Source organism: Myotis daubentonii, chromosome 1, assembly GCF_963259705.1.
Source record: "Myotis daubentonii chromosome 1, mMyoDau2.1, whole genome shotgun sequence".
NCBI lineage: Eukaryota > Metazoa > Chordata > Mammalia > Chiroptera > Vespertilionidae > Myotis > Myotis daubentonii.
Window position 1 is genome coordinate 89,023,622 of NC_081840.1, and position 17,882 is coordinate 89,041,503.

The 17,882-nt window shown below is 43.3% G+C and overlaps 1 pseudogene; it reads right to left on the bottom strand.

Annotated features, from left to right (window-relative positions):
* Window positions 1-2,043: 2,043 nt before the first annotated feature.
* On the bottom strand, window positions 2,044-17,141 carry LOC132230122 (DNA-directed RNA polymerases I, II, and III subunit RPABC4-like; annotated as a pseudogene).
* Window positions 17,142-17,882: the final 741 nt, after the last annotated feature.

The following is a 17,882-nucleotide window of genomic DNA, read 5'->3' on the forward strand; positions in this document are numbered from 1 at the left end:
CACTGAAGCTGAGACCCGGCTTTAGCTGTGAGACCTCAGCTGCTGAAAGCAGGTTTCTGGCTTTGTTTACCTTCTGTATTTGAAACTTTGTTGTGACTCCAGCTCTGAGATCCCGGCTGACTGAAAGCAGGTTTCTGGGGTTTTGTTTAGCTTCTATATTTGTATCAATGTTTCTTAGAGAGCAGCTCAGAGCCCAGCAGCGGCAGGCGGGGAACATTGGCTTCCTCCGTCACTGGAGCAAGCAAGTCTCCTGTTCCCATCAGTTGCCTGGCTGCCGGCCGCCATCTTGGTTGGCAGTTAATTTGCATATCATCCTGATTAGCCAATGGGAACGGTAGCAAAGTTACGGCTAATCACCATGTTTCTCTTTTATTAGATAGGATGTCGTTCTTTATTTCCAACTGTTGTTTTTTCATAGTTACTATATCTTTATTTATGCAGTTGAACATCTTTACCATTATTACTCTGAACTCTGTTATCTCTGCTTCATTTATCTCTTCTGCTGGAGAAATCTCTTGTTCTTTCATTTGGGGTTTGTTTCTTTGTCTCCTCATTTTGGCTGTCTGTTTGGGTTTGTGACTATGTATTAGGTAGATCCTCTATGTCTCTCAATCTCTAGTAGAGAATAGTGTCAAATGCTGTTTCTGACTAATTAGGTCAGGCAAAGACTCACATCCTCCAGAGACCACCTCTGCTTACAGATTGATAGGATTCCGACTTGAATTGCCCCCAGGAAATTGTCCTCAGTTGTGGCCAGAGTTTTTTTTTTTTTTTTTTTAATATATTTTATTTATTTTTTTACAGAGAAGAAGGGAGAGGGATAGAGAGTTAGAAACATCGATAAGAGAGAAACATCGATCAGCTGCCTCCTACACACCCCCTACTGGGGATGTGCCTGCAACCAAGGTACATGCCCTTGACCAGAATTGAACCTGGGACCCTTCAGTCTGCAGGCCGGCACTCTATCCACTGAGCCAAACCGGTTAGGGCTGGCCAGAGTTTTTTTTAAAACAGGATGGGGTAGTTGCTTCTGCCTGGAGGCTAATTGTTATTTTTAGTCTCTTAAGTAGCCTTAAGGAAAGGTGTTTTACAATAGGGTGGGTCAACTCTCTTCCCCTTGAGGCAAGGCAAATGTCTGTGTGGGAAAGATGACCTTCTCAGTGTGAGGGAATGACTCAGCACAGGAAAGTGGGGGTGTCTGCCTTCTGAGCTCTAACTCCTGAATCCCAATCTTGGCTTCTGCTCACACAGTTGCAGTCCACTCCACCCTCCCTCTGCTGGAGCACAAGGTGGGTGGCTCCACAGGGAATTTTGTGTGTTGGCCCTTTAAGAGGATACCTGAATTTCCAGCCTTTGTTCTCTGGCAGACAGCACTCCTGCTGCTTTTTACAGCCATGTGTTATGTGGGTACTCTTCTCAGTTGTGGTGCTCTCTGCTGGGGGGCCCCAGCTTGGGGATTAGACCCCAGAGTTTTCAGTGGCCACCCCCCACAGCTGAGATATCTCCCTGGAACTTCGGTTGCTGTCTGTGGGCGTCTGGCCAGCCCTTTTGTGCCTCCGCCTCTCCTACCAGTCTCCATGCGGCCTCCACTTTCGGTCCTTGGGTATCAGGGTACTCTCCTGCAAGTGTTCTGTTGATTATTCAGGAAATTTTTCTGTATTTTAGTTGTAATTCCAGTTTGTTTCTGGGAGTGTGTGCGTGCAGCATCCACTTACGCTGCCGCCATTTTTAATCTCCATTTTCTTTTCTGATTTTCCAAAACTAGTTTTAGTAGTACGCGTTTTTTACCTTGTGGATGTTACAACTAAGATTTGATTTTAAAAAAAAATATTTTTTTATTGATTTCAGAGAGGAAGAGAGAGGGGAGAGAGAGAGAGATAGAAACATCAATGATGAGAGAGAATCATTGATTGCCTGCCTCCTACACACCCTCTCCTGGGGATTGAGCCAGCAACCCGGGCATGTGCGCTTTTCCAGATTCAAACCCAGGATCCTTCAGTCCACAGACCAATGCTCTATCCACTGAGCCAAACCTGCTAGGGCCAAAGATTTGATTTTTGTATTAGTTTTCTGTACATAATTTAAAAAAATTTCTGAACATTAAAATTTTTTTCTGTGCTTTTTTTTTTTTATAGAGAGCCCTAGAACACTTTATTTTATTTCATTTTCTAAAAATGTATTTTAGTGATTTTTTGGAGAGAGGAAGGGAGAGGTATAGCTAGAAACAATGATGAGAAACATCAATTGGCCACCTCCTGCACATATCCTACTGGGGATCAAGCCCGAAACCCAGGTATGTGCACTGATGAGGAATCAAAGCGTGACCTCCTGGATCACGGGCCACCACTCAACCACTAAGCACACTGGCCGGCCTAGAAAACTGTATTATTTAATTTTTGTTTTGTTAATCCTCACCTGAGGATATTTTTTCCCATTGATTTTTCTTTTTTTCAGAGAGTGAAAGGGATGGGGGAAAGACAGAGAAAGAGAAACATAGATATGAGAAAGCATCGATTGGTTGCCTCCTGCATGTGCCCTGACTGGGGTCGGGGCTGGAGCCTGCAACAGAGGTATATTTGGCTCTGACCACTGAGAAAAACCAGCCAGGGTGAAAACTTTTTTTTTTTAACAAAGGCCCCAGTGATCTTAGGTTTTCATTAAAAGTGTGGTTTGGGGAAGCACTTTTAACCTTCATCCTGACATGACATATACAATAACATTAAATTACATATCATGTAATTGAACAAAAAATAATTTCTTTATATACCTATTTTTTTAAAAAAATATTTTTTATTGATTTCAGAGAGGAAGACAGAGGGAGAGAGACAGAAACATCAATGATGAGAGAGAATCATTTATCAGCTGCCTCCTGCAGGCTGCCTACTGGGGTTGAGCCGGTAACCCGAGCACATGCCCTGACCGAGAATCTATTCGTGACCTCCTGGTTCATAGGTCAATGCTCAACTGCTGAGCCTTGCCAGCCAGGCTATAAACTATGAATAGATACCTAAATACAATATTGTTTTAAAAATGAAATCATGTGTATATAGTTGTGTTAATAAAGATAAGTACACTAATCAAAAGTTATACAACAATTACAGCAAGTCCAAATGAGAACAAAGATATTCTTTTGAATTCCATATTTCACTGAGCATCAAAAACCACCAATCTTTTAGTCCTTTTCTTGCACATTATTCTGTATCTACATTCTCTGTATCTGATTGTATCCCTGGATTTAATTTCACTTCATATATGACATTCTCCACAGATATATATCATTGGCTGATGCTTTGGCGGTTGGATGTCCTTCTGAGTGTCCACTGTTAGTCCACAGCACCGACAAACTCTTCACTCTGTGATTCCCTTTTCTGTACATTTTCAAAAAATTTTGATAATGGCATCTACCATTATCAATTTTCTTTTCTCTTGTTTCTATCAAATCCAGTATTTTCAAGCTTATGGTCCCTGTCTTTATGGAGAAAATAACAGGGGTCCCTGATATAGATTAGGGGAATTTATTCTCATATCAGTGGTGGATGTGTCCCCATTGATCACTTCTTTGCCAACACTAGTATATGTCTGGCTCTAATATTTACCAGTTTGACTGTGTGAACTGGTATTTCACTATGATTTTAATTTGCACTTCCCTGATTACTGGTGCTATTGACCATCCTTAGCTATGCCAGTTCACATACTTTATAAAATTTTCTTAGGATTATTTTTCTTTTCCTTATTTGTGTAGTTCTTTATATATTCAGTATAACCACCATTTGCCTGTTATATGCATTGCAAATATCTTCTTCCATTCTCTGGACTATTTGTTAATTTTGTTTATGGTATCTCAAATAAATAAGTTAAAAAATTATGTGGTAGAATGCATCAAGTTATTCCTTTAGAGCTGTGCCTTTTGCTTTATAGTTATGGTTTGTCTTATTTATTCTTTCCCGCCCCCCCCCCCTCCCTTTCTTCCTTTCCTTCTCCTTGGCTTCTTCTCCCTCCTTTCCCAAGAGACTTCTTCCTTTCTTTCAAGAAATCCTTCCCGACCAGCAATTTGACCAGCTTAGGTAATTAGTATAAAAGTTTTTTTAGTGTAATAATGATATTAAGGTCTTTTTTTGGGTAGAGTCCCTTTTCTTTTAGAGATGCAGTTTCAAATATTTACAGATGAAATAGTGTAATGCGTGAAATTTTCCTCAAAATAATATGAGGAGGGAGTTGCTGGTGCAAGATTGGCCATGAGTTGGTAATTGTCAAAGCTGAGCAATGGGGGTTCATTATACTATTCTATCTAATTCTGTATATGTTAAATTTTTCCCATAATAAAAAGCATAAAATATAGAGGAAATTCTTTCCAATCTTGATATAAAAATATTTTTCTATATAAAGTTGTTTGTTTGTTTTTCTCATTTAGGCCTCTAATCCCTGGTGTCTCTGAAGGAACACCATAGGAGAAGACCAGAGAAGAAGACTTTTACTTCAAGAAGAAATGCTTGTGTAGTTGGCGGGGGCCTACCGGTATAACAGCATTTGTCCTAGGAAAGCCCTTTCCAAACCAACAAGGACATTTGTCTTGGCTGTGTGGAAACAGACTTTTTTGATCCAAATTTAAAGAATGAAGCTGATTATTGTCTATGAATAGGAATAACCAAAGGAAATATTTGACATTTATTAAATGATTTTGAAATCTGTGGTTGCTTTTTGACCATGGGCCAAAAATTTTTTGTAATGTGATAACTGCATTATTTATCTAGTAAAATAATTTTGCTAAAGCCTTCATCTCAAAAAGTTAGATCATTATACTCTGCTCTTGGAATTCCTCCTTTCAACGTAACATGCACATTTAGAGAGGAAGACATTTGAGGTGGGAGGGGGTCGTGGAGTGGCAGATGTTTTTAGATCTACTAGGAAAGAGTTAAGCTAAGAGTCTTTGATCTGCTGGGATTTCCAACACATGTGAATTCTCACCATACTTCCTCTAATTTTACCAGATGTAGCCAAATTGTTCATAGTGAGTCCACCAACTAACAACTGCTTTAGTTATAGATCTCTTGCTTTCTATTATACAGGATGGATTTTCAGATGTTCTTTTGATTTGTATTTTGCTCATTTCCCTCCAAGAAATTGTCAAGAAATGGTCTGGACTGGTGGACCCTTTATCTTTATGTGTTCCAAGAGTTAGCATTGTTAGGCCACCCAGTGAATTAAACAAATACAGTACTTTGCAGACTCTGCCATAGTTAGTCTAGACTTTAGAGAGGGAGAGAGAAAAAAAAAATCTGAGTTGAAATGGAGGAAGAGTATTAGGAAGAAGAATGTGGTTTGAAAAAAAATTTTTTTCTTGTTCAGAATCAAAGAGAGTCTGTCTAGTCTTACTGAGATCCAGGCGATCTCAGGATGAGGTGAAATACCCTGTTGTAATTCAAGCCAGCATGCATCTCTTGGCTTTCTTTCTTGCGAATTTCACAGCCATAGTATTTTATTGAGTATCCACAATATGTTTGGTATTCTATTTGCCCGACTCTTTCTACATAAAGGCTCAACTAACCCATTATTAACCCTAAGGGCAAACTAAGCAGACAATTCAGCAATAGTTCTTAAAGCAGATATACATTGTTCTAAGAAGTACATTCTGGTTGTCTTTGCTTATTTGTCTTTATGGTAAAGAATAGCTACTTGTGAGGGACACAGAGAAGAGATATTCTCACCATTACTAATCCTCAGCTTTTCGTAACCACAAAAAATAAGAACCATTATAAAATGAGAAAGAGAACACCAAGTACTTAATTATCTCTGCAGCTTCCATTTTGCTCTGAGAAAAAAAAAATGTCATTGATGAGTTTGTCACTTCTACTACCCACTGGTACATTCCTCATCATGTGGTCCATATCCTGGCATCAGCATCCATGAACTTTGAAAGTGTAAGCTCATTTGCTACCATAATACAGATTGAATCATTCTGAGTCATATTGCTTTTTGAACTCTTCAAATAGAGATTTCCAAGCTTGGGTTAAACAGAAAAATTACAGAGATGAGATAGTTGAATGAAGTTTGACAAAGTCTGAAACAATGAGAAAATGACTGTAAGGCATCATTCCATTATTTATTTACACTGTAATTCCTCCAAAAAAGAGTTTAAAGTTGCTTAAAAGACACAGAGTTGAGATATTGCACTTCATTATCCATATATTATATTTCAAATTTTTAAGGGGCATAGGGATGATGAAACAATAAGGTTTAGTTTTAAGTTTCTTGTTGGTCAAGGCAAAAGGGAAAGTCCTTGTGTTAAATAGCTCTAATTAGCTAATTAAAACAAGCACAAAGTTGGTAAGGAGAAACTGTTTTCTCCTGAAACTAAATCTCAAGAGAAATTCATTAAAATGAAAAAGTTAAAAATTGGGTACTATATACCAGGAGTTTTTGCATGTTTTTATTCTCATTTAACCCTTACAAAAGTACCGTGATGAATATTGTGTCATCTTCATCTTACAGATGACGAAACTGAAGATTACAGTAGTTATTTTGACTAGACACAGCCAGTTTTGAACCCTGGTATCTCTGCATTAAAAGCCTACAGTCTTGCCGAACCAGTTTGGCTCAGTGGATAGAGCGTTGGCCTGTGGACTGAAGGGTCCCAGGTTCGATTCCGGTCAAGGGCATGTACCTTGGTTGCGGGCACATCCCCCGTGGGGGGTGTGCAGGAGGCAGCTGATTGATCTCTCTCATTGATGTTTCTAACTCTCTATCCCTCTCCCTTCTTCTCTGTAAAAAATCAATAAAAATATATTTTTTAAAAAAAGCCTACAGTCTTAGCTGAGTTGGCTCAGTGGATAGAGTGTCAGCCCACAGACTGAAGGGTCCCGGGTTTGATTCCGGTCAAGGGCTTGTACCTTGGTTGCAGGCTGCATTCCCAGCCCTGGCTGTGGGAAGCAACCAATCGATGTGTCTCTCTTACATTGATGTTTCTCTCCCTCTCTACTCCTCCCTTCCACTCTCTCTAAAAATCAATGGAAAAATATCCTCGGGTGAGGATTAACAACAATAAAAAAAAGCCTGCACTATGCTGGTCACACCACACTGCCACTCAGTGGACACTCATTATATTGTTTGTGTAGTTTTGGACGGTGGGTTCATTTTCAGTGGGGCTTTACCTGCAATATTATACAGCATGGACTGAGGCATAGTCCATCCAGAATAGTATTGCATTTGTTTCTGTTGGGCACAGCAGATATGACTAGTTTTGAGTTTGTTTCTGTTGGGCACAGCAGATATGACTAGTTTTGAGTTTGTTTCTGTTAGGTACAGCAGATATGACTAGTTTTGAGTTTGTTTCTGTTGGGCACAGCAGATATGACTAGTTTTGAGTTTGTTTCTGTTGGGCACAGCAGATATGACTAGTTTTGAGTTTGTTTCTGTTGGGCACAGCAGATATGACTAGTTTTGAGTTTGTTTCTGTTGGGCACAGCAGATATGACTAGTTTTGAGTTTGTTTCTGTTGGGCACAGCAGATATGACTAGTTTTGAGTTTGTTTCTGTTGGGCACAGCAGATATGACTAGTTTTGAGTTTGTTTCTGTTGGGCACAGCAGATATGACTAGTTTTGAGTTTGTTTCTGTTGGGCACAGCAGATATGACTAGTTTTGAGTTTGTTTCTGTTGGGCACAGCAGATATGACTAGTTTTGAGTTTGTTTCTGTTGGGCACAGCAGATATGACTAGTTTTGAGTTTGTTTCTGTTGGGCACAGCAGATATGACTAGTTTTGAGTTTGTTTCTGTTGGGCACAGCAGATATGACTAGTTTTGAGTTTGTTTCTGTTGGGCACAGCAGATATGACTAGTTTTGAGTTTGTTTCTGTTGGGCACAGCAGATATGACTAGTTTTGAGTTTGTTTCTGTTGGGCACAGCAGATATGACTAGTTTTGAGTTTGTTTCTGTTGGGCACAGCAGATATGACTAGTTTTGAGTTTGTTTCTGTTAGGTACAGCAGATATGACTAGCCCCAAGGGTTTCTTTTCCTAGAATCTTGAGGGAGAAGCTTATATTATTATTACTAGAGGCCTGATGCACAAAATTTGTGCATGGGGGATGGTGTCCCTCTGCCCAGCCTGCACCCTCTCCAATCTGGGACCCCTCGAGGTATGTCTGACTGCATGTTTAGGCCTGATCCCACAGGGCCTAAACGCCTAAACAGGCAGTGGACATCCCTCTCACAATCCAGGACTGCTGGCTCCCAACCGCTCGCCTGCCTGCCTGCCTGATTGCCCCTAACCACTTCTGCCTGCCAGCCTGATCACCCCCTAACCACTCTCCTGCCAGCCTGATTGATGCCTAACTGTTCCCCTACCGGCCCAATCACCCCCAATGGCCCTCCCCTGCAGGTCTGGTCTCTCACAACTGCCCTCCCCTGCAGTCCCGGTCACTCCCAAGTGTCCTCCCCTGATGGCCATCTTGTGGTGGCCATCTTGTGGCAGCCATCTTTGACCACATGACCATCTTGTGTGTTGGAGTGACAGTCAATTTGCATACTGGTCATGACTAATTAGCATATTTGGGCTAATTAGCATATCCCTCTCTTATTATATAGAACTAGAGGCCCGGTGCACAAAAATTTGTGCACTTGGGGGGCAGGGGGGGTCCCTCAGCCCGGCCTGTGCCCTCTCACAGTCTGGGACCCCTTGGGAGATAACGACCTGCTGGCTTAGGCCTGCTCCCGGGTGGCAGAGGGCAGGCCCAATCCCTAGGTGCAGCCCCTGGTCGGGCTCAGAGCAGGGCTGACTGGGGAGTTGGGGAGCTGCCCCCAGTCATGCACAGAGCAGGGCGGATCGGGATGTTGTGATGCCACCCTCAGTCACGCTCAGGGTAGGGCCGATTGGGGGGTTGGGGCACCGTCCCCTGTCACACTCAAGGCAGGGTCGATGGGGAGGGTGCGGCACCACCCCCTGTCACTCATAGAGCAGGGCCAATCAGGGGGTTGGGGCGCTGCCCCCTGTCACTCGCAGAGTAGGGCCCATCAGAGGGGGTTGGGGCTCCGTACCCTGTCACGCACAGAGCAGGGTCGATTAGGGGGTTGGGAGCTCCCCCCTGTCATGCACAGAGCAGGACCGATCAGGGGGTTGAGGAGCTCCCCCCGTCACTCACAGAGTAGGGCTGATAGGAGAGTTGGGGCACTGCCCCCTGTCACACACAGAGCAGGGCGGATCAGGGGGTTGGGGTGCCGCCACTGTCACACTCAGGGCAGGGCCGATGGAGAGGTTATGGCTCTACCCGGTCACACACAGAGCAGGGCCCATGGGGGGGAGTTGGGGCGCCGCCCCCTGTCACAGAGCCGCAGGGCGATCAGGGGGTTTGGGCGCTGCCCCCTGTCACGCTGATCCTGGTGCCGGGAGGCATATTACCCTTTTACTATATAGGATAGAGGCCTGGTGCACGGGTGGGGGCCGGCTGGTTTGCCCTGAAGGGTGTCCTGGATCAGGGTGGGGGTCCCGCTTGGGTGCCTGGCCAGCCTGGGTGAGGGGCTAATGGCTGTTTGCAGCTGGTCACACCCCCTTCAGGGTGGGGGTCCCCACTGGGGTGCCTGGCCAGTCTGGGTGAGGGGCTGAGGGCTGTTTTCAGGCTGGCAGGTGACTGAAGCTCCCAACTGCTCCTTTTTTTCTTTTTTCTTTTTTTAATTCTGGGCCAGCTTTAGCTCTGAGGCTTGGCTCCAGCTCTGAGGCCTCGGCTGCTGAAAGCAGGTATCTGGTTTGTTTGGGTTCTATAATTGAAACACTGTTTCAACTCCAGCTCTGAGATCTCGGCTGGCTGAAAGCAGGTTTCTGGGGTTTTGTTTAGCTTCTATATTTGTAACAATGTTTCAAACTGCAAGCTCAGAGGCCGGCAGTGGCAGGCGGGGAACATCAGCTTCCTCTGTCACTGAAGCATCAAACCTCCTGTTCGCTTCAAGCTGCCTGGCTGCCGGCCGCCATCTTGGCTGGCAGTTAATTTGCATATCGCCCTGATTAGCCAATGGGAAGGGTAGCGGAGGTATGGCTAATTACCATGTTTCTCTTTTATTAGATAGGATTATTATTACTAGAAGCCTGATGCACGAAATTCATGCAAGGGACTCGGCTCTTGCAGCTGTGGCGTGCCTTGGCCCTCGCAGCTGTGACTTCATCTGGTAGGTCGTACATTTTTATTATTATAGATTATTATTATTATTATAATTTTATTTATCCTCATCCAAAGATATTTTTCCATTGATTTTTAGAGAGAGTGGAAGGGCAGGGGAGAGATAGAACCATTGATGTGAGAGAGACACATTAATTGGTTGCCTCCCACACAATCCCCGACCAGAGCTGGAGATTGAGCCTGCTGCCTTCCACCAAGGTACATGCCCTTGACCAAAATTGAACCTGGGACCCTTCAGTCTGAAGGGCAACACTCTATCCACTGAGTCAAACTGGCTAGGGCTAGAAGCTTATACTATTGATTTGAGAATTTTCCTCTTTTTTAATGGATGTACTTATTACTATAAATTTCCCTCTAAAGTTCTGCTTTAGCTGTGTTCCACAAATTTTGTTATGCTGTTTTTTTCTTTTCATTTTCATTCTGTTCCATGTACTTTTTTTATTTCTCTTGATACTTTTCAGAGATGATTAATTTAAGAACCTCCAATGGGGAGATTATACTGAATTGTCTGAGTGGGTATAATCTAATTACACTGGTCCTTAAAATAGGAGACCCTTTCCTGGCAGTGATCAGAGGCAGATGTGAGTATTGAAGAGAGGTACAGAGAAATGTAATACAGATGCAATAAGGAGGCCATAAGCCAAGGAATGTGGATGACCTCTGGAGGTTGGAAAGAGCATGGAAATGGATTCTTCCCTAGAACTCCTAAATAGGAAAGCAGCAATTCAGAAGTTTTATTTTAGCCCAGTGAGACTCATGTCAGACTTCTAACCTACAGTAACCAACTAATAAATTTGCATTTTCTAAGCTGCTAAGTTTCTGGTAATTTGTTACAGCAGCAATAGAAAACTAGTACACGGAACTTTTCTATTTTTTTCATTTCTTTCAAGTGTGTTTATAATTATTGAGTACTTCTTATTTCTTTTTCTTTTTCAACAATATTTTTACTTATTCAGTTCTAGTATACACATCAAGTAGTGTCAGAATTGCTAACCCATATTCCTGTGGAAAATATGTTTACTAACTATATTACATCATTTATATAGTTATTTTTGTCTTTAACCTTGTAGTATCCAGACAAGATACTTTTTTCATCACTCTTTGAATGTGATTGTTATATTTTTTTAAATCATTAAAAAAATTTTAATTTTTATTTTATTGATTTCCGAGAGGAAGGGAGAGGGAAAGAGAGATAGAAACATCAATGATGAGAGAAATCATTGATTGGCTGCCTCCTGCACGCCCCAGAGGATTGAGGCCACAATCCAGGCATGTGTCCCTGGCCAGAATCAAACCAGGGACCCTTCAGTCCAAAGGCTGACACTCTACCCACTGAGCCAAACTGGCTAGGGCATTAAAAAATTTAAATTGCAGTTGACATACATTATTACATTAGCTTCAGTGATATACCCCAGACATTACATAACTTACTAGGTGATCATCCCAGTAAGCTTCACATCCATCTGACACCATACATAGTTATTAGACTGTTATTGACGCTATTCCCTATGCTGTACTTTACATCCCCATTACTGTTCTGTAACAAACAATTTGTATTTCTTAATCTTGTCACCTTTCTCTCGCATACTCCCAACCCCCCTCCTATTTGGCAACAGTCAAAATATTCTCTGTATTTATGAGTCTGTTTCTATTCTGCTTGTTCTTTTTGTTTGTAGATTCAATTGTTGATATATATGTTTTTATTGCCATTTTATTGTTTATATTTTATCTTCTTTTTCTTCTTAAAGAAGAACCTTTAACATTTCATATAATACTGGTTTGGTGGTGATACACTCCTTTAGCTTTGTCTTGAATGCAAAGCTCTTTATCTGTCCTTTGATTCTAAAAGATAGCTTTGCTGGGTAGAGTAATCTTGGTTGTAGGTCCTTGCTTTTCATTACTTTGCATATTTTTTGCCAATCCCTTCTGGCCTGCAAAGTTTCTGTTGAGAAATCAGCTTATGGTACAGTCTTATGGAAGCTCCATTGTAGGTAACTAATTGCTTTTCTCTTGCAGCTTTTAAGATTCTCTCTTTGTCTTTGGCCCTTGGCATTTTAATTATGATGTGTCTTGGAGTGGTCCTCTTTGGATTCCTCTTGTTTGGGGTTCTCTGCACTTTCTGGACTTGTAAGTCTATTTCTTTCACCAGGAGGGGAAGTTTTCTGTCATTATTTCTTCAAATAGGTTTTCAATATCTTGCTCTCTCTCTTCTTCTGGCACCCCCATAATTCGGATGTTGGTATGCTAGAAGTTGTTCCAGAGGCTCCTTACACTATCTTCATATTTTTGGATTCCTTTTGCTCTCTGGTTGGGTGTTTTTTGTTTCCTTGTATTTCAAATATTTGATTTGATTCTTGGGACCCTTTAGTCTACTGTTGAATCTCTGTATATTATTCTTTATTTCAGTCAGTGTATGCTTAATTTCTGACTGGTCCTTTTCCATTTTTTGGCATTCTCACTAAGATCCTTGAAGGTCTCACTAAGTTCCTTGGAGGTTTCTAGAAGATTTTTGAGTTACCTTATAAGTTTGGTTTTGAACTCTATATCCAGTAGTTTGCTTTCTTCCATTTCTTTCATTTGTGACAGGTTTCTTTGTGCCTGCATTTTGGCTGCTTCCCTGTGTTTCTTTCTATGTATTGGGTATCTGCTATGTCTCCTTGAGTTGATAGAGTGGCCTTGTGTCGTAGGTGTCCTATAGGGCTCAGTGGCTCAGCCTCCCCAATCACCTGAGGTGGTAGACACTCTTGGTGCACCCCTTTGTGGGCTGTGTGCACAGTCTTGCTGTAGTTAAACCTTGATTGTTGTTGGTATCACTGGGAGGAATTGACCTCCAGGCCAATTGGCCATAAGGACCAGCTGTGCCTACAATGGAAGAGCTGCTGTGCAGGCCACACCCTTATGGGGCAGGACTTGCTCCAGTGGGGCTTTGGTGCTCATTGAGTCTGCCCCTTGAATATGTCATTTATGGATGTGAAGAGTTGTAATCTGGTATGGTCTGACACTGATCACTGGGTACACTGGCTCTTGGGTCTCCAGGGAGGTGCAAATTCAGCCACTGCCTGGGGCCACCCAGCAGGAGCTACAGAGAGATCTGCAGATTCCTCCTTTTTGTATTGGGTTTGGAAGTGCCCAAATGAGGCCCAGCTGTGAAGCAAGGCAGGCTGCTGCTGCTGCTGCTGGCCTTGGGCCTTCTTTTGATAGCTTTGGGACTCCTTGACGCAGCTGCAGCTTGTTTGACAGGTTTTAGCCTGAGAAAAGACAGGCCGTTCATATGCAAAAGCCACTGCACACAGCTTGAGTGGGGTTGTAAATTGGGTGGAGCGGGGTTTCAGGGAATATCCGAGGTGGAGCAAACAGAAATAGCTGCCAGTCAGCCTTGAACCAGAGAGGTCCCAGCACAGGAACAATGACCATTGGGAGCACCTCTGTCTGGAAGAAAGCTGCCCCTGCATTCCTGCCCTGATGCCAGACAGTCCAGTTTCTCCCTGTATGTGTCTGGGTCCCCCAGAGTCTCACCTGGCACTGGACCTCAGAGTAAGTGGAAGCTTGTATGTCCTTCCTGATTAAAAAGGAGGCACACCGAAGTGCCACGCCTCCACACCTCCTACCAGTCTCAATGTGCTTTCTTCTTTACCTCTCTAGTTGTAGTACTTTCACTCAGCCAGCTTTCCCGTGGTTCTGGATGATAGTTGTTCTGTATTTTATTTGTAATTTTGATATGGTTGTGGGAGGCAGCAAGTACAGTGTTTACCTATGCCACCATCTTGGTTCTCTCTCAAGATTCTCTCTTTTTAACTATTGGCATTTTAAATATGATGTGACTTGGTTTGGCCTCTTTGGATTAATCTTTTAAAAAATGTTATTTTATTGATTTCACAGAGAGGAAGGAAGAGGGAGAGAGATGTAGAAACATCAATGATGAGAGAGAATCATCCGACTGCCTTCTGCAGGCCCCCTCTTGAGGATTGAGCCCACAACTTGGGCATGTGCCCTGAATGGGAATTAAAACATGACTCCTGGTTTATAGGTCAACATTCAACCACTGAGCCATACCAGTTGGGCTGGGCTCCTCTTCTTTGGGACTCTCTGCACTTCCTGGACTTATATGTCTACTTCCTTCACTGGATTAGAGAAGTTTTTTGTCATTATTTTTTAAAATAGGTTTTCTATTTTTTGCTCTCTCTCTTCTCCTTCTGGCACCATGATGTGAATATTTGTAATGCTGAAGTGTTCACTGAGGCTCCTTACACTATCCTCATTGTTTTAGATTCTTTATTATTATTTTTTTTTTTTTGCTATTCTGAGTGGATGTGTTTTGTCTTCTTATTTTCCAAATCGCTGAATTGATTTTCAGCTTCATTTCTTCTACTGTTGATTCCCTATCAACTATTCTTCATTTCAGTTATTGTATTCTTCATTTCTGACTGGTTCTTTTTTTAAAATCCTCGCCTGAGGATGTTTTTATTGATTTTTAGAAAAAGAGAGAGAGAGGGGAAGGGAGAGAGAGAGAGATGAGAGAGAAACATTGACAGGTGCCTCTTGTATATGCCCTGACTGGGAATCAACCCGCAACCTATTGGTGTATGGATGACACTCCAACCAACTGAATCACTGGCCAGGGCTGACAGGTCCTTTTTTAATGCTGTTGAAGTTCTCACTAGGTCATTGAGCATCCTTATAACCAGTGTTTTGAACTCTGTATCTAGTACATTGCTTATCTCCATTTAGTTTAGTTCTTTTTCTGGAGTTTTGTTCTGTCCTTTCATTTGGGACATGTTTCTTTGTCTCCTCATTTTGTCAGCCTCACTGTGTTTGTTTCTATGTATTAGGTAGAGCTGCTACATCTCCTAGGTTTGGTAGAGTGGCCTGATGTACTAGGTGTTCTGTAAAGTCCAGTGTCACAGCCTCCCTGATCACTCAAGCTGGGCACTCAAGGTGTGCCCCATACCCTATGTGGGATGTGTACACCCTCTTTTTAAAAACATTTTTATTGATCTAAGAGAGTAAGGGAGAGGGAGAGAGAGATTGAAACATCAGTGATGAGAGAGAATCATTGATTGGCTGCCTTCTACTTGCCCCCTCCTAGGGAATGAGCCCACAATCCAGTCATGTGCCCTGAGTAGAAATCAAACCATGACCTCCTGGTTCATCGGTCGATGCTCAACCACTGAACAACAATGGCCGGGCTAGACACTCTTCTTGCAGTTGAGCCTTGATTGCTGTTGGCACGTCAATAGGAGAGATTTACTCCTAAGCCAATCAACTGCAAGGACTGGCTGCAACTATTGACCACCGACCTCTGTCCACCGTGGGGGATCAGCTGTGCAGAAGCCCACCCCACAGAGCAGGACTTACTTCGGCAGGGCTCTGGTGACCACCGAGTCCACCCCTTGAGTGTGTCACTTGTGGAGGAGGTTGGGTGTTGATGCTTCAATGTGGTCAGAAACTGACTACTGGGTGCATTGGCTCTGAGGCCTCCGGGGGGTGAGGCCAAGGTCAGCTGCCCCCTGTGTTCTGCTTGGGGCCACCCAGCAGGGAGCTACAAAGCCATCAATAGATGGCTGCTACTTGTGCTGGGTTTGGCAGGTCCCAGGTAAGGCCAAGCTGTGAACCAAGGCTGGCTGCTGCAAGTGCTAGGCCTGAGGCACAGGGCATGCTGAGGCCAGATGCTGCTTGAGAGATTTTAGGAATCTCTGAAACATGAACCAAGACAGGACATTTGTATGGAAAAACCACTGGAAACAGCTTGGGTGGGCCTGAACTTTGGGTGGGATGTGGCCTCAGGGAATCACCAGGGCAGGGCAAACAGTGTGAGCCAGGCTGTGCTAGGTTGTGGAGTCTCAGATGGCCTCCGGCCTGCCTGCTCCGTGTGGGGAGGGCTCAACAAAGGAACAATGGCCTCTGCCAGCACTTCTGTCTGGGAGAAAGCATCCCCCTGCCCACCCCGCCCCTCCCAGCTCTCACTCTGATGCCAGATGATTCAGTTCCTCACCATGTGTCTCTGGTGCCTTTCAAGCGGCTGCCTCAGTGCTGGAGCTCAGAGGGAGTGAGTCTGAGTAAGCCTGTGCTTGCGCCTTTTAAGAACTGCCTGGGACTCAAAGAGCCCTGCTCTGTCTCTTTCAGCCTCAGTCCCCCCTGGCTTTATGGCCAGAAGTTATGGAGACTTCTCTTCCTGTCACTTGACCCCTGGCCTGGAAGGTCTGGTGTGGAGCTGGAACTCCTCGCTCCTGGGGGGACCTCTGCAGCTGAGATATCACTCCCAATATTTTTATCCATCACACTTGGGTGTGGGACCAGCCTGTCAGTGCTCTGCCCCTCCTCCCAGTCTCAATGTGGCTTTTTCTTCAATTCCCTAGTTGTAGGACTTCCATCCAGCTACATTTCAGGCAGTTCTGAATGATGGTTGTTCTGTAGTTTAGATGTAATTCTGATGTTGTCACTGAAGCATTTATATCATGGCTGCTTCAAAATCTTTATCAAATGATTCTAGCATGCCATCTCGGTGTTGGCATCCTTTTTGTTTTGTTTTTTTTCATTTAGTTTGCAAACTTCCTGGTTCTTGGTATGAGTAATTTTCGACTGAAACATGGATATTTTTGTATGATATTATGAGATTCTGTATCTTATTTAAACTTGCTGTCTTAGCTGGCTTTCTCTAACCTATTGACCTGGGAAGTAGGGGCACTACCTTGTAATTGCCAGGTGCAGGTAGAAGTGCAAGTTCCCCACTCAGCGTCTGTTGACATCAGAAGGGATGCTCCATATAATTGCTGGTCAATATTGAATCCTGGCCCCTCACATGGTCTCCACTGACACTGTGGAGAAAGGGGGGGGGGCGGGGTGCGGGCAGACCTCATTCCCAGCCTGTGGGGATGAGAGTCCAGCCTTCCTACTTGGTCTTCTCTGACACCACACCCATGGGGATGTTGGAGCACCTCGTTTTATCTTTATGAGGGTAGAAGTCTAAGTTTCCCATTTAGTTTTTGCTGGTGTGAGTGTCGGTAAGGCCAGTTTTTTTCTCCTGTGGTGTTTGGCTGGAATGGAGTGGTTATGTCTAAATTTTTTTTTGCTAAGCAGCTCCGTTTCTGGTCCTTTGGCTAAAGAAAGCTTTTGTTGTAGCTTTCTTGTTTTACTTGTGCCATTTGGTATTTCTGATTGCCAGCGTTGCCAGCATTGTTTGGATATATGAGTCAGAAAGAAAACCTAGGAATTCAACACTGTCTTTCCTTGGATCCCAAGATTCTTGCTCAGTCTGCTTCTCTCCACCTTTCAGTCTTTATTTCGTCCTTTCTAAATTTCTTTTTTTTTCTATATCTTTTAGTCTTAAATTTGCTTTATATACATAATGTCCAGGGTTTTAGTTATTCTGAGTGGGAAGATTTGGGAAAAGGATCACATCAATCCAGAAGTGGAAGTGTGCCTAAGGATCACTTTCTAAACTTGGTTTTTCTTCTGGTATGTTTTGGACCACATATTGGCATATGTTTTTCCCCATCTACATTTTTAATAAAGGAATAGTCCTATGTGGGTTTTGGCTTTATATGGGTTTTCAATTCAACTCTGATTTGAATGACCCCCAGGACTTATCTCCAGGTAGGTTTTATAACCAAGCCCCTGTAGAATGAAGACCATCAACTCTCCTTCACCTGCTGCCCGCCCTCACCAGGATAGCTACGGCTTCAGCTCATGTCACCGCCACAATAGTTTTTCAACCACT